This window comes from Bufo gargarizans, chromosome 6 (genome assembly GCF_014858855.1).
Source record: "Bufo gargarizans isolate SCDJY-AF-19 chromosome 6, ASM1485885v1, whole genome shotgun sequence".
Classification (NCBI taxonomy): domain Eukaryota; kingdom Metazoa; phylum Chordata; class Amphibia; order Anura; family Bufonidae; genus Bufo; species Bufo gargarizans.
In genome coordinates, this window is record NC_058085.1 from 9,716,928 (window position 1) to 9,739,244 (window position 22,317).

The window sequence follows — 22,317 nt, forward strand, 5'->3', positions numbered from 1 at the left end:
CCATCCCTTGTCCACTCCTTCTTCCCCCTCCCTTTCACTCCTTCTCCCCCCCCCTCCCTTGTCACGCTCTGCTCCCCCCTCCCTGTCCTCTCTTCTCCCCCCCCTCCCTTGTCACGCTCTTCTCCTCCCCCTCCCGTGTCCTCTCCTCCCCCCCCTCGCCGTTGGCCCTCTCTTCTCCCCCCCTCCCTTGTCAACTCTCTTCTCCCCCCCTTGTGTCACTCTCTCCCCCCCCCTCCCTTGTCACTCTCTCCTCCCTCCCCCCCCCCTCCCATTGTCACTCTCTTCGCCACCACCTACCTTTCACTCGCTCTCCCCCCCCTCCCTTGTCACTCTCTTTCTCCCCCCCCCTCCCTTGTCACTCTCTTCTCCCCCCCCTCCCTTGTCACTCTCTCTTTCTCCCACCCCCCTCCCCTTGTCCTCGCTTCTACCCCCCCCCTCCCCCTTTCACTCTCTCTCCCCCCCTCGCCTTGCACTCTCTTCTCCCCCCCCCCTCCCTTATCACTCTCTTTCTCCCCCCCCCCCTTGTCATCTCTTCTCCCCCCCCCTCCCTTGTCACGCGCTTCTCCCCCCCCTCCCTTGTCACTCTCTTCTCCCCCCCCCTCCCTTGTCACTCTCTTCTCCCCCCCCCTCCCTTGTCACTCTCTTCTCCCCCCCCCCTCCCTTGTCACTCTCTTCTCCCCCCCCCCTTGTCACTCTCTTTCTACTACTCCCCCCCCCTCCCTTGTCACTCTCATTCTACTACTCCCCCCCCCCTCCCTTGTCACTCTCATTCTACTACTCCCCCCCCCTCACTCTCATTCTACTACTCCCCCCCCTCTTGTCACTCTCATTCTACTACTCCCCCCCCCCTCTTGTCACTCTCATTCTACTACTCCCCCCCCCCCTCTTGTCACTCTCATTCTATTACTCCCCCCCCCTCTTGTCACTCTCATTCTACTACTCCCCCCCCCCTCTTGTCACTCTGTCTCATTCTACTCCCCCCCCCCCTCACTCTCATTTCCTCCCCCTTGTCAATGTCACCTCTAATGTAGCGTGGCCGAGCTCTGTTCGCTCCGCGGTACAGGAGCTTTTGTTTCGTGTACCCGGCTGACAGGAAGTGCTCACTTAGTGTGCACTTCCTTTCAGTCCGGCCGGGTACAAGAAACAAATGCTCCTGTACCCCTGGCCGGACCGAACAGAGCTCGGCCACGCTACACTAATAACTCAGCAGTCTGCAGCGCAGGCAGGCTGCGCAGCACTGAGCCGGCCGCTCAGGAGGCTCAGCATGAGGGGCGCCGCCGGCCGGCCGCCCGATCATTTACCTTCATAACGATTTTTTATTTTTATTTTTTTTATTTTTACTTCAACGGGCGCCCCCTGCTGCTGACAGCGCCCCGGGCGGCCGCCCGTCCCGCCCGCCCCTAGAAACGGCCCTGGGTCCATATCACTATATGCAAGAAGATGTATAACTTATACCAGCTGTACATATATAATTATATACAGGAGATGCCCAGGTTATACCAGCATGGTCCATATCACTATATACAAGAAGATGTATAACTTATACCAGCTGTACGTATATAATTATATACAGGAGATGCCCAGGTTATACCAGCTGTTCATATATAATTATATACAGGAGATGCCCGGGTTATACCAGCATGCTCCATATCACTATATACAAGAAGATGTATAACTTATACCAGCTGTACATATATAATTATATACAGGAGATGCCCAGGTTATACCAGCTGTACATATATAATTATATACAGGAGATGCCCAGGTTATACCAGCATGGTTCATATCACTATATACAAGAAGATGTATAACTTATACCAGCTGTACATATATAATTATATACAGTTGATACCCAGGTTATACCAGCATGGTCCATATCACTATATACAAGAAGATGTATAACTTATACCAGCTGTACATATATATATAATTATATACAGGAGATACCCAGGTTATACCAGCTGTACATATATAATTATATACAGGAGATACCCAGGTTATACCGGCTGTACATATATAATTATATACAGGAGATACCCAGGTTATACCAGCATGCTCCATATCACTGTATACAAGAAGATGTATAACTTATACCAGCTGTACATATATAATTATATACAGGAGATGCCCAGGTTATACCAGCATGCTCCATATCACTATATACAAGAAGATGTATAACTTATACCAGCTGTACATATATAATTATATACAGGAGATGCCCAGGTTATACCAGCATGCTCCATATCACTATATACAAGAAGATGTATAACTTATACCAGCTGTACATATATAATTATATACAGGAGATGCCCAGGTTATACCAGCATGGTCTATATCACTATATACAAGAAGATGTATAACTAAATGATTTTCCTATTTCATGACGTAAAGTCATAGTTTTATTAAAGACACGGAGGCGAGTATTGCTTTCTCCTTCTTTACTTTCCACCAATAGCAGCAAAGAAGAAATTTACATAATCATAACAATAAAGGACCCTCCCCTCTCAGATCCTATAATAAGCAGTGTCCTCTTCAGTAACTTCCTCTTTCTTTGTATCCGTGACACCAACCGCATAACCGTAACTGGAACTGGAAACTGGAACTGGACCCGAGAACGAACCATTCTGGTCCATCACACTGTAGAATTCAAGCCAACATGGCCAACACCTCAGGAAACCTGGGACAACGGAGAAGTCCATACGCCGAGGAAACTTCAACCTGAAACAGAGCAAATAATATAGCCAGTTTAAGAATCAGGCAGAAACTGAGCAAGATCGACCCTGGAAACGGTCGTACATTATAAGGTCGCTGAAAACAGAACCATAAACAGTCATTAATACAATTATACGTAATAAATAACCATAAAAGACAATGTAAACAGTCCAATAATAATCACACCACAAAAGGGCGGGCAGGAGAAATATCCAGGGCGGGCAATACTCGCCTCCGTGTCTTTAATAAAACTATGACTTTACGTCATGAAATAGGAAAATCATTTAGTTTTACATCAAGACACGGAGGCTCATATTGCAAGTTCAAAGCTGATCAATAATAGAAGAAAACACATGAGGTGGCAGACGAAAATAAAATTCCCTAAACGTCGTGGCCCTGGACCAGTCAGCCAAGCGCAAAATGTCCTCCAAACGAGCCCCCGAAAACAGCCAGGGCAGAGGCAGCCGCGCCCCTGGCCGAATGAGCGGTAAAGACCGCCGTATCAAACCCCGAAAGGGACATGACCCACTTCATCCAACGCGCCAAAGTGGGACTAGTCACCGGGCCAAAAGGATGGCGAATAGAGAGGAACAACTGTGGAACGTCCACAGAGCGGTGAGCCTGAGTGCGCAACTCATATTCCCGCAAGCAGGCAACAGGACAAAGCGCCGGGGAAGACGGGAAACAGGGATAAGACACAGACCGAATATTGGTCTTGGTGCGCCCCGTAACGTGAAATGTGACGCCCTCGGGAGTAAGGATCTCGCATCATGATCCAGAGCCCTGACATCGGAAACCCTCTTACAGGAAATGAGGCAAAAGAGGGTCAGCAACTTGGCCGACAGCTGACGGAGGGAAAGAGACGCGTTTTCAGGCCACGCAGAGAAGAAAGAAAGGACCAGGGAAATGTCCCACGTAATGGAGAAGCGTGGCCGAGGAGGCCGAGCCAAGCGTGAGCCACGCAGAAGGCGTGACACCGAAGGGTGTTGACCCGCCGGAACACCATCAAAACCCTGATGAGTAGAACAGATCGCTGAACGGAACAAATTAATGGTCCAATAAGCTCTTCCTGCCTCAAAAGAGACGTAAGGAATTGTACTAAATGGGTCACAGGCGCCGAAATGGGATCCAGGTCCCGTCCCAGGCACCAGCTAACCCAAGATCCCTAAGCTGCCCGGTAAGACTTTCTGGTGCCGGGAGCCCAAGCGTTGTCCAGGAGGCGTCTAGTTAGCTCCGAAATTCCCTTGACCTCTCCGGGAGTCCTGAGAGTCGGCACGCCAGAAGTTGAAGGGATCCGTCGCCCAGCAGGGGGTGTGGAGCACCCAGAGGGTCCTGGAGGAGATCCATCCGATCCGTAAGGAGGAGAGGTGCATCCACTAGGAGTTCCAGGAGGATCGGGTACCAGGCTTGAGACCCCCAGAAGGGGATCACCACCACCAACACCGCATGCTGACGACGAGTCTGTAGCAACATCCTCGGGATCATGGCAAAAGGTGGAAACGCGTAATGTAGAGCTGATGACCAGTCCTGGAGAAACGCATCCACCGCCTCCGCCTCCGGATCCGGGCGCCAGCTGAAGAACCTGGGCAGGTGAGTATTGAGCCAGGACGCAAAGAGGTCTATGGCACAAGGACCCCAGGCTTCCGAGACCACGGAGAACATCTCCGGTGCGAGCCTCCAATCGCTGCCGTCCGTGAAGCATCTAGAACTCCGATCCGCTCGGTAGTTGTGTAGACCCGGAAGGTACTCCGCCTGTACCATGATGTCCCTGGAAAGACAGTAGGACCAGAACTCTTTCGCCAGTCGGGCCAAGGTAGCCGATTGGGTGCCGCCCAGGTGATTGACAGAGCGGACCGCCGACACATTGTCCATGCGTAGACGGATGCACGCATGTGCGATGTCCTTGGTAAAACTCCGGATGGCAAGGAGCCCGCCAGAAGTTAACAGAGTTCCTCCCGAGCCTCTTGATCCAGAACCACCGCGTCCGCGAACGAGGCCCCCGCACGAAGGAGGGCGATCTTCAGGCGTTGTAGAGCCCGATAATGGAGAGGAGCGGGGAACACCGCCTGGATAGAGGAGGCCAACAGGCCAATGATGCGAGCCAGGTGGCGTAAGGATAGGGAGGTAGCTGAGAGAACATGTCTCAACTCCTTGCGTATCGTCCGCAATTTCTCTGACGGAAGACTGAGAGATTCCGCGACAGAGTCCACCGCGAAGCCTAGGAACTCCATCCGTCGAGACGGCGTGAGGCAGGACATCTCGGGGTCCAGCAGAAAGCCAAGAGCCGTAAGGAGGTTAGAGGTCCACTGAAGGTGGTGAAGCAGCGTCGACTGACATTGATGCATAATGAGGATCCCGTCTAGATAGATGACTAGACGCACACCCCCCGACTCCGTAGCCAGGCCCTGACCGGGCGCAGAAGTTTGGTAAAGCACCAAGGCGCTGAAGAAAGGCCGAATGGAAGGCAAGTGAAGCGCCACACTTCGCCCCTCCACAGGAAGCGCAGGAGATCCCTGGACGTGGAGGCAATTGGGACCGTCAGATATGCATCTTTGAGGTCCAGCTCCACCATCCAGTCCCCCGGAACCAGCAAGTCCCGAAGGAGGTGAATTTCCTCCATCTTGAAGTGGCGATAGCGCACCACTGCGTTAAGGGCACGGAGATCTATCACCGGACGCATTTGTCCGCCCTTTTTCTGTACCAGAAAAATGTTGCTGAGTACACCCTCCGGAGTAGGAGGGGCCCTTCCTATGGCCCTTTTTTGAAAAAGGGAATACAGTTCTGAGTCCACGAGTTCCCTGTCTGGTCGCGCCAGAGGAAGTGGAGGGGGTGAAGGGATAAGATTTGGCGAATCCGTGAGTTCTATGTGGAACCCCTGCACAGTGGTCAGCACCCATGGGTCTGATGTAATTCCGGACCAAACGTGGGAACAAAGACGGAGTCTGCCCCCGACACAAAGATCCAAAGAAGTCCCCACAGGGGAAAGACGTACCGTAGGACTTTCAGAAAGACGGATTCCCTCGAACGGACCTCGATCGCCATTGGCCGCCTCTGGCCGGGAAGAATGGAGGAGGGTTCCTCTGTTCATGAAAGGGTCGACTTTGCGAAAAGGAGCCTCTGCCCCAGCTACGGGCCTGAAACGTGGAACGGCCGGACAGACGGCCCCTACTACCGCCGGCCCTGGTGGAGACCCGTCCCTGGAACACCCTACGCATGGAGGACCAGGCCTTGTCTAGTGCCGTAAATGCCCCCACATATCTGCCGAGGTCCTTGACAAGGGAGTCCCCAAACAGTAGGCCATTAGCGTCCTTTCCTGCCTCGGTAAGTGCCAGGTTAACCAGTTTCGGGTCAATTTTGAACAGAATGGCTTTACGCCGTTCAATGGCCAGGGACGAGTTGGAGCTGCCCGCGATACAGATGGCTCTCTGTATCCATCCAGCAAGCTCCTCCGGGTTTATTGGAGGGCCGTCAACTCTGGCCGATTCGGCCATCCCAAAAATTTTGGCCTGGGGACCAAATATGTCTAGGAGCTTGTCCTGGCAACTCCTTAGTGCCGAACCCAACCCCTTACGGGGGTTCCAGCCGGCCTTAGACAGGAACTGGGCCATTTTTGGGCCGACTGAAGGTGTCTCACAGACCCTGTAGGGAACTAGTGGTCTGGGACATTCGGATCTGAGTTTGCTGCGCGCCTCTACTGAGAGGACGGCGCACCCAGTGCTCCAGATACGTGCCCACATGAGCCGTCGGCAGCCACTCCGCCGATCTAGGGTGGTGGAGGGCATCAGGGTCGAATAAAGGGTCGCCAGAGGGGTCCACCAGGGCTGGTGCCGCATTGGGAGTGGTGATGGCAGGACCCATAGACCCAGAGGTGGAAGGCACGGGGTCAGTAGTGCCCGGAATGTCATATTCCAATTCCACTTCCAAATTGCCGCTCGCCTCCGCAAAAGCCTCCGCATCAGAATCCAACTCTGATTCCACATCACTGTTTTGTGCTCTAGCACATTTCCACGCGCGCGCCCTTTCTGCCTGGCGCGGTAAGGCTCTATTGCGCGATCTATGCGCGCTATCAATGGTGGCTGAGATCACACCAGTCAGGTTCTCCTGTATATTAGGAGTATCACAAGCGGCAGGCTGCGGATGAGGTATAGCAGGCGTTTGATTAAAGGGGCCAGGAGCATGGGCAGATAATGAGCCTGGGATATGGTTTGGGATACCATGGAGACATGGATCCCATGGCTTCTATTATTGCGCTTGACACAGAGCGCTGCAATTCCAGGGCCTGCACCTTCATCTCAGACCTTCCGGGGTCCCCAGATGTAGGGGGGGTAGGCCCGGATGGGGATCGGTCGGATGACATGTTTAATTCTATAAGATAATAATAATGGCAACACAGAACCTAAGGGGAGACTAACAAGGGTAGAGGTAGGCCTAACAGAACCCAAGAACTAACCAAGAGAGGGGTTAATCACCCCAGTAGCCGCAGAGAGTAGCCGATACCGTCCGGTGCACAAGCAGAGCCGAAATCCCGCGATAACACGGGCGGGAGCTCCCAAAATGGCCGCCGAGATCTCGCGAGGAAAACCAAGCCGGGCCTGCGCCGGAGCGAAACTAACAGCGTAGCGCTGAGGAAAAATGTAAGAGGGGAGAAAACCCTCCGGCCGCAGGACAGGCCGCAGGACAGGCCGCAGGCCAGGAGGAATATATAAATGGTGAGAATCGCCAATAGCAAAGCGCAGCCGGAAGAAAAACCGGCACTAAAACAATAGGGTAACGCTAAATAGGGGGAGAAACCCCCCCAAGAAGGTAAAGAGGGCCCAGAAATCAACAAGATATAAAGGCCCAAGTAAAATAACATAAATATAAGGGGATAAAACCCTATAAAGCAAAACAGCATAAAATATGGCACCCTGAGCAACCTAAAGCTCAGAGATTAACCCTTAAATCGCAGTAAAAGCAATAACCATATAGTGAATAGATGTTACTTAGCTTTGGTGGAGCAGCAAAGAAAGAGGAAGTTACTGAAGAGGACACTGCTTATTATAGGATCTGAGAGGGGAGGGTCCTTTATTGTTATGATTATGTAAATTTCTTCTTTGCTGCTATTGGTGGAAAGTAAAGAAGGAGAAAGCAATATGAGCCTCCGTGTCTTGATGTAAAACTTATACCAGCTGTACATATATAATTCTATACAGGAGATACCCAGGTTATACCAGCATGCTCCATATCACTATATACAAGAAGATGTATAACTTATACCAGCTGTACACATATAATTATATACAGGAGATACCCAGGTTATACCAGCATGGTCCATATCACTATATACAAGAAGATGTATAACTTATACCAGCTGTACATATATAATTATATACAGGAGATGCCCAGGTTATACCAGCATGGTCTATATCACTATATACAAGAAGATGTATAACTTATACCAGCTGTACATATATAATTATATACAGGAGATACCCAGGTTATACCAGCATGCTCCATATCACTATATACAGGAAGATGTATAACTTATACCAGCTGTACATATATAATTATATACAGGAGATGCCCAGGTTATACCAGCTGTACATATATAATTATATACAGGAGATACCCAGGTTATACCAGCATGCTCCATATCACTATATACAAGAAGATGTATAACTTATACCAGCTGTACATATATAATTATATACAGGAGATACCCAGGTTATACCAGCATGGTCTATATCACTATATACAAGAAGATGTATAACTTATACCAGCTGTACATATATAATTATATACAGGAGATGCCCAGGTTATACCAGCATGGTCCATATCACTATATACAAGAAGATATATAACTTATACCAGCTGTACATATATAATTCTATACAGGAGATACCCAGGTTATACCAGCTGTACATATATAATTATATACAGGAGATGCCCAGGTTATACCAGCATGGTCTATATCACTATATACAAGAAGATGTATAACTTATACCAGCTGTACATATATAATTATATACAGGAGATACCCAGGTTATACCAGCATGCTCCATATCACTATATACAGGAAGATGTATAACTTATACCAGCTGTACATATATAATTATATACAGGAGATGCCCAGGTTATACCAGCTGTACATATATAATTATATACAGGAGATACCCAGGTTATACCAGCATGCTCCATATCACTATATACAAGAAGATGTATAACTTATACCAGCTGTACATATATAATTATATACAGGAGATACCCAGGTTATACCAGCATGGTCTATATCACTATATACAAGAAGATGTATAACTTATACCAGCTGTACATATATAATTATATACAGGAGATGCCCAGGTTATACCAGCATGGTCCATATCACTATATACAAGAAGATGTATAACTTATACCAGCTGTACATATATAATTATATACAGGAGATACCCAGGTTATACCGGCTGTACATATATAATTATATACAGGAGATACCCAGGTTATACCAGCATGCTCCATATCACTGTATACAAGAAGATGTATAACTTATACCAGCTGTACATATATAATTATATACAGGAGATGCCCAGGTTATACCAGCATGCTCCATATCACTATATACAGGAAGATGTATAACTTATACCAGCTGTACATATATAATTATATACAGGAGATGCCCGGGTTATACCAGCTGTACATATATAATTATATACAGGAGATGCCCAGGTTATACCAGCATGGTCTATATCACTATATACAAGAAGATGTATAACTTATACCAGCTGTACATATATAATTATATACAGGAGATACCCAGGTTATACCAGCATGCTCCATATCACTATATACAGGAAGATGTATAACTTATACCAGCTGTACATATATAATTATATACAGGAGATGCCCAGGTTATACCAGCTGTACATATATAATTATATACAGGAGATACCCAGGTTATACCAGCATGCTCCATATCACTATATACAAGAAGATGTATAACTTATACCAGCTGTACATATATAATTATATACAGGAGATACCCAGGTTATACCAGCATGGTCTGTATCACTATATACAAGAAGATGTATAACTTATACCAGCTGTACATATATAATTATATACAGGAGATGCCCAGGTTATACCAGCATGGTCCATATCACTATATACAAGAAGATGTATAACTTATACCAGCTGTACATATATAATTATATACAGGAGATACCCAGGTTATACCGGCTGTACATATATAATTATATACAGGAGATACCCAGGTTATACCAGCATGCTCCATATCACTGTATACAAGAAGATGTATAACTTATACCAGCTGTACATATATAATTATATACAGGAGATGCCCAGGTTATACCAGCATGCTCCATATCACTATATACAGGAAGATGTATAACTTATACCAGCTGTACATATATAATTATATACAGGAGATGCCCGGGTTATACCAGCATGCTCCATATCACTGTATACAAGAAGATGTATAACTTATACCAGCTGTACATATATAATTATATACAGGAGATGCCCAGGTTATACCAGCTGTACATATATAATTATATACAGGAGATACCCAGGTTATACCAGCATGGTCCATATCACTGTATACAAGAAGATGTATAACTTATACCAGCTGTACGTATATAATTATATACAGGAGATGCCCAGGTTATACCAGCTGTACATATATAATTATATACAGGAGATGCCCGGGTTATACCAGCATGCTCCATATCACTATATACAAGAAGATGTATAACTTATACCAGCTGTACATATATAATTATATACAGGAGATGCCCAGGTTATACCAGCTGTACATATATAATTATATACAGGAGATGCCCAGGTTATACCAGCATGGTTCATATCACTATATACAAGAAGATGTATAACTTATACCAGCTGTACATATATAATTATATACAGTTGATACCCAGGTTATACCAGCATGGTCCATATCACTATATACAAGAAGATGTATAACTTATACCAGCTGTACATATATATATAATTATATACAGGAGATACCCAGGTTATACCAGCTGTACATATATAATTATATACAGGAGATACCCAGGTTATACCGGCTGTACATATATAATTATATACAGGAGATACCCAGGTTATACCAGCATGCTCCATATCACTGTATACAAGAAGATGTATAACTTATACCAGCTGTACATATATAATTATATACAGGAGATGCCCAGGTTATACCAGCATGCTCCATATCACTATATACAGGAAGATGTATAACTTATACCAGCTGTACATATATAATTATATACAGGAGATGCCCAGGTTATACCAGCTGTACATATATAATTATATACAGGAGATGCCCAGGTTATACCAGCATGGTCTATATCACTATATACAAGAAGATGTATAACTTATACCAGCTGTACATATATAATTCTATACAGGAGATACCCAGGTTATACCAGCTGTACATATATAATTATATACAGGAGATGCCCAGGTTATACCAGCATGGTCTATATCACTATATACAAGAAGATGTATAACTTATACCAGCTGTACATATATAATTATATACAGGAGATACCCAGGTTATACCAGCATGCTCCATATCACTATATACAAGAAGATGTATAACTTATACCAGCTGTACATATATAATTATATACAGGAGATGCCCAGGTTATACCAGCTGTACATATATAATTATATACAGGAGATACCCAGGTTATACCAGCATGCTCCATATCACTATATACAAGAAGATGTATAACTTATACCAGCTGTACATATATAATTATATACAGGAGATACCCAGGTTATACCAGCATGGTCTATATCACTATATACAAGAAGATGTATAACTTATACCAGCTGTACATATATAATTATATACAGGAGATGCCCAGGTTATACCAGCATGGTCCATATCACTATATACAAGAAGATGTATAACTTATACCAGCTGTACATATATAATTATATACAGGAGATACCCAGGTTATACCAGCTGTACATATATAATTATATACAGGAGATGCCCAGGTTATACCAGCATGCTCCATATCACTATATACAAGAAGATGTATAACTTATACCAGCTGTACATATATAATTATATACAGGAGATACCCAGGTTATACCAGCATGCTCCATATCACTATATACAAGATGTATATCTTGTACTACTTGTGCATTTATTTGATGCCCAGGTTATACCAGCATGGTCCATATCACTATATACAAGAAGATGTATAACTTATACCAGCTGTACATATATAATTATATACAGGAGATGCCCAGGTTATACCAGCATGGTCCATATCACTATATACAGGAAGATGTATAACTTATACCAGCTGTACATATATAATTATATACAGGAGATACCCAGGTTATACCAGCTGTACATATATAATTATATACAGGAGATGCCCAGGTTATACCAGCTGTACATATATAATTATATACAGGAGATACCCAGGTTATACCAGCTGTACATATATAATTATATACAGGAGATACCCAGGTTATACCAGCATGCTCCATATCACTATATACAAGAAGATGTATAACTTATACCAGCTGTACATATATAATTATATACAGGAGATACCCAGGTTATACCAGCATGCTCCATATCACTATATACAAGAAGATGTATAACTTATACCAGCTGTACATATATAATTATATACAGGAGATGCCCAGGTTATACCAGCTGTACATATATAATTATATACAGGAGATACCCAGGTTATACCAGCATGCTCCATATCACTATATACAAGAAGATGTATAACTTATACCAGCTGTACATATATAATTATATACAGGAGATACCCAGGTTATACCAGCATGGTCCATATCACTATATACAGGAAGATGTATAACTTATACCAGCTGTACATATATAATTATATACAGGAGATACCCAGGTTATACCAGCTGTACATATATAATTATATACAGGAGATGCCCAGGTTATACCAGCTGTACATATATAATTATATACAGGAGATACCCAGGTTATACCAGCTGTACATATATAATTATATACAGGAGATACCCAGGTTATACCAGCATGCTCCATATCACTATATACAAGAAGATGTATAACTTATACCAGCTGTACATATATAATTATATACAGGAGATACCCAGGTTATACCAGCATGGTCCATATCACTATATACAGGAAGATGTATAACTTATACCAGCTGTACATATATAATTATATACAGGAGATGCCCAGGTTATACCAGCTGTACATATATAATTATATACAGGAGATACCCAGGTTATACCAGCTGTACATATATAATTATATACAGGAGATACCCAGGTTATACCAGCATGCTCCATATCACTATATACAGGAAGATGTATAACTTATACCAGCTGTACATATATAATTATATACAGGAGATGCCCAGGTTATACCAGCTGTACATATATAATTATATACAGGAGATACCCAGGTTATACCAGCATGCTCCATATCACTATATACAAGATGTATATCTTGTACTACTTGTGCATTTATTTGATGCCCAGGTTATAGCGGCTTGGTCCATGTGGCTGTAGTCTTTGAAGGTCACGGCGAGGTTCTTGGACAGCGTCTCAGCCCTGCAGATGATAAAATATACTTTCTTAAACCCGGAGACCTTTGAGAAGAGTGTCAGTAAAGAGGGGATCGGGGGGGAAGTCATTTATTTGAGATGTTAACATTCAACAAACACAGCAGAGCCGGAGATGTCGAGGCCGCTGGGACGGGACGTGAGCTGCGGTTTATTTTTCCTTACAACCTGTGAAGTGCTCTCGCTCGCGTGGAGCTTCATTGTGTAAACTGTTTATGTAAGAGCGTTTCTTGGCGCAGACTCAATAAACTCACCGTAATAATCCGATTCATACAGCGAGCACACCGCGGACAAACAGGGGAGGCGGATGTGAAAAAAAAGCGTAAAAACCGACTGATTAACCCCTCCAGTACCGAATGGCCACCATTATACTGCCCATGGGGGTCATTATCAGGTTTTCCGCAGATCCTGAGTGGTTTGTGACTCCGCAGGATTCCACTGTGTCTTCCATTAGCCTTTCCCATGTGTCATTCTTCACTGCAATTCTGGAGTTCTATTCACTGACCTACCTGTAGAAGAAAGCTTTTAATGTACTTACCGCTCCGAATTTGAATGGATCTGCATCTCAGGATTCTGGTAACAAATCCTGCTTCCACCAACGTCACCTCCTGTGGCGGTTTTCTAGCCTGGGCTATGGACAGGACGTCATTTCCGCTATGGATGAGGCTAGAACTACTACTCCTCTCCAGCGCAATCCACATCATCTGCGCATGCGCCAAGGCGAGGGATGCATTGTATGGACCGCTCCCCACTCCCATTGGCAATGGGGTAAACAGGGGTTGGGGGCAATATATTTATTAGCTGAACCAAATGGTGTACGGGCAGACAAGGAAGGGTTAATAATGTTCGGCTTTGCCCCAGAGGATAAATCTTGGATGTGTTGAGGCAGTGACACTGAGCGGCTGAGCATCCCTCAGGCCGAGATATGGCTCCGCGCCAGTGCTGCGTACCGATAGCGACAGGGAGCGCTCATAGGAGTATATAACCCTGCTCATTACAATCGGATAATGGTTGTTTCTATTACTTTAGTGTTATTTTTAACTATTATCACTTTATGATCTTTAAGGGTCCATTCACACGTCCGCAAAATGGGTCCGAAAGCCGTTCCGCAATTTTGAGGAACTGGTGCAGACCCATTCATTTTCAATGGGGCCGGAATGTGCTCACCGCATTTGCGGATCTGTACTTCCATTCCGCAAAAATATAGAACATGTCCTGTACTTGTCCGTAATTGCAGACAAGCAAATGCATTTTCTATGAGAGTGCGGTCCGCAAAATGCGAAACGCACTTGCCGGTGTTCATGTTTTGCGGACGTGTAAATGGACCCTTATACTGTTATTACTGTCATAGCCACTATGTTTAGCATGATTTTAAAAAATTTCGTAACTGGCATTATTATTATTTTCATTACTATAACTATCATTTTTAATATTTTTTTTATACTTTTCTTTTTATTATTAATTTTACTATTATTATTATTACCATTCTTTTTCTTATTTATCAGTAGCTATTATTCATTTTACTATTATTATATTTACTATTATTTTTGTTATTTATATGACTTATTATTATTATTATTATTCCATCCTTTATCAAGCAGATACAGTTGCAAGAAAAAGTATGTGAACCCTTTGGAATGATCTGGATTTCTGCGCAAATTGGTCATAAAACGTGATCTGATCTTCATCTAAGTCACAACAATAGACAATCACAGTCTGCTTAACCTAATAACACACAAAGAGTTAAATGTTACCGTGTTTTTATTGAACACACCATGTAAACATTCACAGTGCAGGTGGAAAAAGTAAGTGAACCCTTGGATTTATTAACTGGTTGAACCTCCTTTGGCAGCAATAACTTCAACCAAACGTTTTCTGTAGTTGCAGATCAGACGTGCACAACGGTCAGGAGTAATTCTTGACCATTCCTCTTTACAGAACTGTTTCAGTTCAGCAATATTCTTGGGATGTCTGGTGTGAATCGCTTTCTTGAGGTCCTGCCACAGCATCTCCATCGGGTTGAGGTCAGGACACTGACTGGGCCAGTCCAGAAGGCGGATTTTCTTCTGTTTAAGCCATTCTGTTGTTGATTTACTTCTATGCTTTGGGTCGTTGTCCTGTTGCAGCACCCATCTTCTGTTGAGCTTCAGCTGGTGGACAGATGACCTTGAGTTCTCCTGAAAAATATCTTGATAAACTTGAGAATTCATTTTTCCTTTGATGATAGCAATCCGTCCAGGCCCTGATGCAGCAAAGCAGCCTCAAACCATGATGCCCCCACCACCATACCTCACAGTTGGGATGAGGTTTTGATGTTGGCGTGCTGTGCCTCTTTTTCTCCACACATAGTGCTGTGTGTTTCTTCCAAACAACCCAACTTTGGTTCCATCTGTCCACAGAATATTTTGCCAGTACGGCTGTGGAACATCCAGGTGCTCTTGTGCAAACTGTAAACGTGCAGCAATGTTTTTTTTGGACAGCAGGGGCTTCCTCTGTGGTTTCCTCCCATGAAATCCATTCTTGTTTAGTGTTTTACGTATCGTAGATTCGCTAACAGGGATGTCAGCATATGCTAGAGACTTTTGTAAGTCTTTAGCTGACACTCTAGGATTCTTCTTCACCTCATTGAGTAGTCTGCGCTGTGCTCTTGCAGTCATCTTTACAGGATGGCCACTACTAGGCAGTGTAGCAGCAGTGCTGAACTTCCTCCATTTATAGACCATTTGTCTTACCATGGACTGATGAACAGCAAGGCTTTTGGAGAAACTTTTATAACCCTTTCCAGCTTTATGCAAGTCAACCATTCTTAATCGTAGGTCTTCTGAGAGCTCTTTTGTGCGAGGCATCATTCACATCAGGCGATGCTTCTTGTGAAAAGCAAACCCAGAACTGGTGTGTGTTTTTTATAGGGCAGCTGTAACCAACACCTCCAATCTCCTCTCATTGATTGGACTCCAGTTGGCTGATACCTTACTCCAATTAGCTCTTGGAGATGTCATTAGTCTAGTTGTTCACATACTTTTTCCACCTGCACTGTGAATGTTTACATGGTGTGTTCAATAAAAACATGGTAACATTTAATTCTTTGTGTGTTATTAGTTTAAGCAGACTGTGATTGTCTATTGTTGTGACTTGGATGAAGATCAGATCACATTTTATGACCAATTTGTGCAGAAATCCAGATCATTCCAAAGGGTTCACATACTTTTTCTTGCAACTGTAATCACTTTTTTCTATAATACCCTCAGCAGAACACGACAGACCTCATTATAATACCCTCAGCAGAACACGACAGACCCCATTATAATACCCTCAGCAGAACACCACAGACCCCATTATAATACCCTCAGCAGAACACGACAGACCCCATTATAAAACCCTCAGCAGAACACGACAGAACCCATTATAATACCCTCAGCAGAACACCACAGACCCCATTATACTACCCTCAGCAGAACACCACAGACCCCATTATAATATCCTCAGCAGAACATGACAGACCCCATTATAATACCCTCGGGTCCCTTGGGCGCCTCTGGTGTCTGTCACAGCAGATGTGAGCAGAGCCATAAAAAATATTTTTATTTATTCACTACTAGTATTATTTTTATTACTATTGTGTTTAGTAAAATGATTACGGCTCGTAATAAAATTATAATAATGATCTCTTTTTTTTCCCCTTTTTGCTTTATATTTAATTAATAGTTCGAATTAATAAAATAATAATCAAAAGCAATTTAGAAATGTAATAACACTTTCATTAATACAACTATTATTATATGTAAAATGAATAATTTTTTCATTTAAATGCAATAAATAATTCCCAAAATTATAGAGAAATAATATTTTCCTTAACTCCTTAACCCCTTAGGGACCGGGCTCATTTTCACCTTAAGGACCAGGCCATTTTTTGCAAATCTGACCAGTGTCACTTTATGTGGTGATAACTTTAAAATGCTTTGACTTATCCAGGCCATTCTCAGATTGTTTTATTTGGCACATATTGTACTTCATGACACTGGTAAAATGAAGTAAAAAAAAAAAACATTTTTATTTATAAAAAAATACCAAATTTACCAAAATTTCGAAAAAATTTGCAAATTTTCAAGTTTCAATTTCTCTATTTCTATAATACATAGTAATAACTCCAAAAATAGTTATTACTTTACATTCCCCAGATGTCTACTTCATGTTTGGATCATTTTGGGAATGACATTTTATTTTTTGGGGATGTTACAAGGCTTAAAAGTTAATGGTAAATGGAGATAAAATTTCAGAATTTAGATTTTTGGGCAAATTTTACATTATTTTTTTTTTCCAGTAAAAAAATCAAGGGTTAACAGCCAAACAAAGTGTTGCAGAAACACCCCATAGGTGTCCGTAAACTACTGTACAGGCACACGGTAGGGTGTAGAGGGAAAGGAGCGCCATGTGGTTTTTGGAGGGCAGATTTTGCTGAACTGGTTTATTTACACCATGTCCAATTTGAAGCCCCCCGATGCACCCCTAGAGTAGAAACACCATAAAAGTGACCCCATTTTGGAAACTAAATGATAAGGTGGCAGTTTTGTTGCGACTATTTTTAGGGTACATATGATTTTTGGTTGCTCTATATTACATTTTTGTGAGGCAAGGTTACCAAAAATAGAAATTCTGAAATTTCATCTCCATTTGCCATAAACTGTTGAGGAACACCTAAAGGGTTAATAAAGTTTGTAAAATCAGTTTTGAATACCTTGAGGGGTGCAGTTTCTTAGATGGGGTTGCTTTTATGGAGTTTCTACTCTAGGGGTGCATCAGGGGGGCTTCAAATGGGACATGGTGCCAAAAAAAAAAGGCCATCAAAATCTGCCTTCCAGAAACCATACGGCGTTCCTTTTCTTCTGCGCCCTGCCGTTTGGTCATACAGCAGTTTACAACCACATATAGGGTGTTTATGTAAACTGCAGAATCAGGGTAATAAAGAGTTTTGTTTGGCTGTATACCGTTGCTTTGCTACTGGGAAAAAACGGATTAAAATGGAAAATTTGCCCAAAAATTGCTGTTTTGGCAGCGTTTTTATTTAATTTTTTTGGACGTGTTCATCTGAGGGATTAGGTCATGGGGTATTTTTATAGTGCAGATTCTTATGGATGCGGCGATATCCAAATATGTCTACTTTTTATTTCTTTATTTATGTTTTTACACTATATTATCTTTTTATAAACCAAAAAAAATACATTTTAGTATCTCCATAGTCTAAAAGTCAGCTTTTTTTTGGGTTTTTAGCCGATTATCTTAGGTAGGGGCTAATTTTTTGCCGGGTGAGAGGATGGTTTTATTGGCACTATTTTGGGGGGCATATGACTTTTTGATCGCTTGCTAATACAATTTTGGAGAGCACCCGACTGGGTAGGGAGGGTGATGAGGGACTGTTGGTCCCCCTTCCCCTCCCTATCTGTTTCCCTGGTTAGGGGTAAAGAATAGGCCCCCGGTTTGTGGTTGGAGGGGGAATAGTAAGGGGTTAAAGTAGTTGTAGGTGGAGTAAGGAAAGAAGGGGAGAGCCGGTGGGAGGAGGAGTATAGGTAGATATATATAGGGGAGGTCAGTGTAAGGACTTCCTCTTGACAGGTTAAGCCGAGATGGTGAGTACTTACCGCCGGCTTTGCTCTTGCAGGATGTCCGCAGGTGATGATGCGTTGAGCGCTTCTCTCCTGGTGCGTTTTCATGCGGAGGGGGAAGGATGGCTGCGATCTTTCTTGCGCAGCTTTGATCCTTCCTCGGCCTCCGCTCCTCCTGTGTCTGTCCCCCTGGTGCCGCCAGAGACGCCGCATGGTGAGATCCCCACTGAGGTGGCTCAGGGTGCGCGGCGCTTGACACGTAGTCGCCGCCCCCCTGCTAGGCTGTGCCAGTTGTCCCCCTTTCCTGTAGTGGCGGCTGATGCCCGCGGCTGCTGTGCCGGTTCGGGGATTGGAGGCGGAAGTAGGCCGTGGCTTGGCTCCTCCCAAGCCACGGCCTAATCATTCTAATGATGTGGCGGCGGATGACCGCTCCCTCACCCCACCACCATCACAAGCTGCTCTCCCTTCCCCACCTTCAGCACTGCCTTCCCTCTCCTCCCCTATGGTTGGAGGGTCGGTGGTGAATTTGGCTCCTCCTACTGGGGGATCTTCTGTGGTTGGCGCTGCAGTGGTGAGCCCTGCATTAGCCCCCCTGTTACAAATTTCTCCCACTCCTTCTGCGGCCTCTCCGGTTAAATCAGGCAGACGCAGGGAGAGATCTTTGTCCCCCACTTCCTCCAGGGAGGACAGGAGGCGGGGGTGGCGTAGCCGCAGGAGGCGGCGTTCTAGGTCCTCCCGGTACAGCAGGCAGTCCAGATCTTCCAGGTGGCATTCCCCGTCATCGTTAGAGGGATCCTCGGTCGCCTCGGAAGAGTCTGTTTGTACACCGCGATCCGGGCGTGGACGACTAGAGGTCAGTGAGGTTTCCAGGGCCCCTAGCCTGGCTTCAGTGGCAGTACACAGGGATTCTGTGCCTTCCGCCGGCGGTTTCGACTTCTGGTGAGTACCCATATGTGGGGGCGTGGGGAGCGGGAGGTGTCAATGTGGGTTTAGAGTCTTTATTGAAATTGTTGTTGGATAGGTTGCCCGTGATTTCCCCTGAACCCCCTGCGGTTCCGGTGGTTGGGGTAGCGGAGGCGTCAGTGGTGGCTGCTTTGCAGGTGACAAAGGCCTCCTCAGTTTTGGCAGGGATCCATAAGGATTCATGTTTTTGTGGGGTCAGTCCTTTGGGGACTCATTTAGAGGAGTCGGTTAGGGATAAGATCTGGTCCCACCAATACGTGGACATATGGTCCTTGATGTCGGTAGATCAGCATGGGGTGGATAAGGAGAAGCGTTTTGTGGATAAGCCCTATGATAAACGATTTAAGGTAGCCAGAACTATGAATAATTGGTTGCAGGATTTTGCGGCGTTGGGGTGTGTGATGGGGCAGAGGCATCCAGGGCGGTGCGCTGAGTTGTTTATTTACTTGGACACTATTTATAGTGCGTATAAGGCGCATGGAGGTAGTGCTTGGTGAAAATACGATGAGGAATTTCGGAGGCGTCTTGCACTACAGCCTGAGCTGAGGTGGGGGGTGAAGGCCACGGATGTCTAGCTCCGCTTTATGACGGCTCCGAACCCTCCTTCCTTTCCAGGGACGGCCACTGGCGTTGGGGCCTCGTCTGCCCAAGGGCCAGTGGCTGTTAGACGCCCGGGGGCATGTTGGTTGTACAATGAAGGGCATTGCAAGTACGCTGGGTTGTGCAAGTACAAGCACGAGTGTTCGGCTTGCAGGGGCCCCCATCGCACGGGTAGGTGCTCTAGAACCCAGGGAAGAGGTTTCAAGACCCCTGTCCCCCTTGAACAGAAGGACGCCGATCAACGTGGCAAGTGTGGCTCCCTGGTTAGACCGGTACCCCAATAAAGGGGCAGGCTGACATTTTGCGGAAGGGTTTTTCGGAAGGTTTTTTCATACAGTTTATCCTCAATAGATCCCCGTTTTTTTCAGACAATCTTAAATCAGCTAGGGAACACCCGGAGGCTCTCAGGGAGAAGCTGCGGAAAGAAGTGGCAGTGGGCAGGATTATGGGTCCCTTTGTTCACCCTCCCTTTTCCAATTTGAGGGTTTCACCATGGGGTGTTGTACCCAAGAAGGAACCAGGCAAATTTTGCGTGATACATCACCTTTCTCATCCGAAGGGCGCATCGGTGAATGATGCTATACTTCAGGAGGAGTCTCCGGTGTCATATGTATCATTTGATCGGGCGGTGGCGTTAGTGAGAGATGCAGGGAAGGGAGCTCTGTTGGCTAAATCGGATGTTGAGTCGGCTTTTAGGCTCTTGCCGATTCACCTGGATTGTTTCCATTTGCTTGGGTGTTGTTTTGAGGGTTTTTTCTATTATGATACCTGTTTGCCCATGGGCTGCTCCATTTCGTGCCACTATTTTGAACTGTTCAGTTCGTTTTTGGAGTGGTTTGTGCGTTTTGAATCTAGTTGGTCGTCGGTGATTCATTATCTCGATGACTTCTTGTTTGTAGGGCCGGGGGGTGTGGGGGTCTGTCAGACTCTCTTGTCCTCCTTTTTGGTTTTGGGGTTCCCATTTCGGCTGAGAAGACGGAAGGTCCGGTGACGCTGTTATCTTTCTTGGGTATCGAAATAGATACAGTGGCCATGGTCTTTCGTTTGCCGCAGGACAAGTTGGTTGGGCTCAAGGCTTTGATTGAGGGGTTTCTGGTGGTGCGGAAGGTGACTCTTAGGCAGCTGCAGTCTCTCCTGGGTCTGTTGTGTTTTGCTTGCCGGGTTATGCCTATGGGGCGGGTCTTTTAGCGGCGTTTATCATTGGCGACGCGGGGGGTACTTTCCCCTCGTCACCGCATCCGACTGACCAAGTCTCTCAAGGCTGATTTACAGGTGTGGCCTGAGTTTTTGTGTATTTACAACGGCCATACGTGTTATATTTCGCAGGAAATATCTAGTTGCGAGTTGGAGTTGTGGTCGGACGCGGCTGGTTCCTGTGGCTTTGGTACGGTTTTGGGTAGAGAATGGTGCGCTTCCCCTTGGCCGGATGAGTGGAGAGTTCTGGGCTTGGTGAGTAACCTGACGCTGCTGGAACTGTTCCCTATTGTAGTGGCAGTGGAGATTTGGGGTGATAGGTTAGAAAATCGTCACGTGTGTTTTTGGTCGGATAATCTGGGCACTGTTCAGTGTATTAACAGGTTGTCCTCTTCGTCATTGCCGGTCCTAGCATTGCTGCGGCATTTGGTCCTGCGGTACTTGGAACGCAATATTTACTTTAGAGCCCGTCATGTTCCGGGGGTGGATAACAGGATTGCTGATGCCCTCTCTCGTTTTCATTGGCAGGTTTTTCGGGACCTTCTTCCAGAGGCGGAAATGGATGGCATGGCGTGCCCGGATTTCCTGTGGCGTCTAGTGGTCAACAATTAATGACGTTGGTCAGTTCTTCG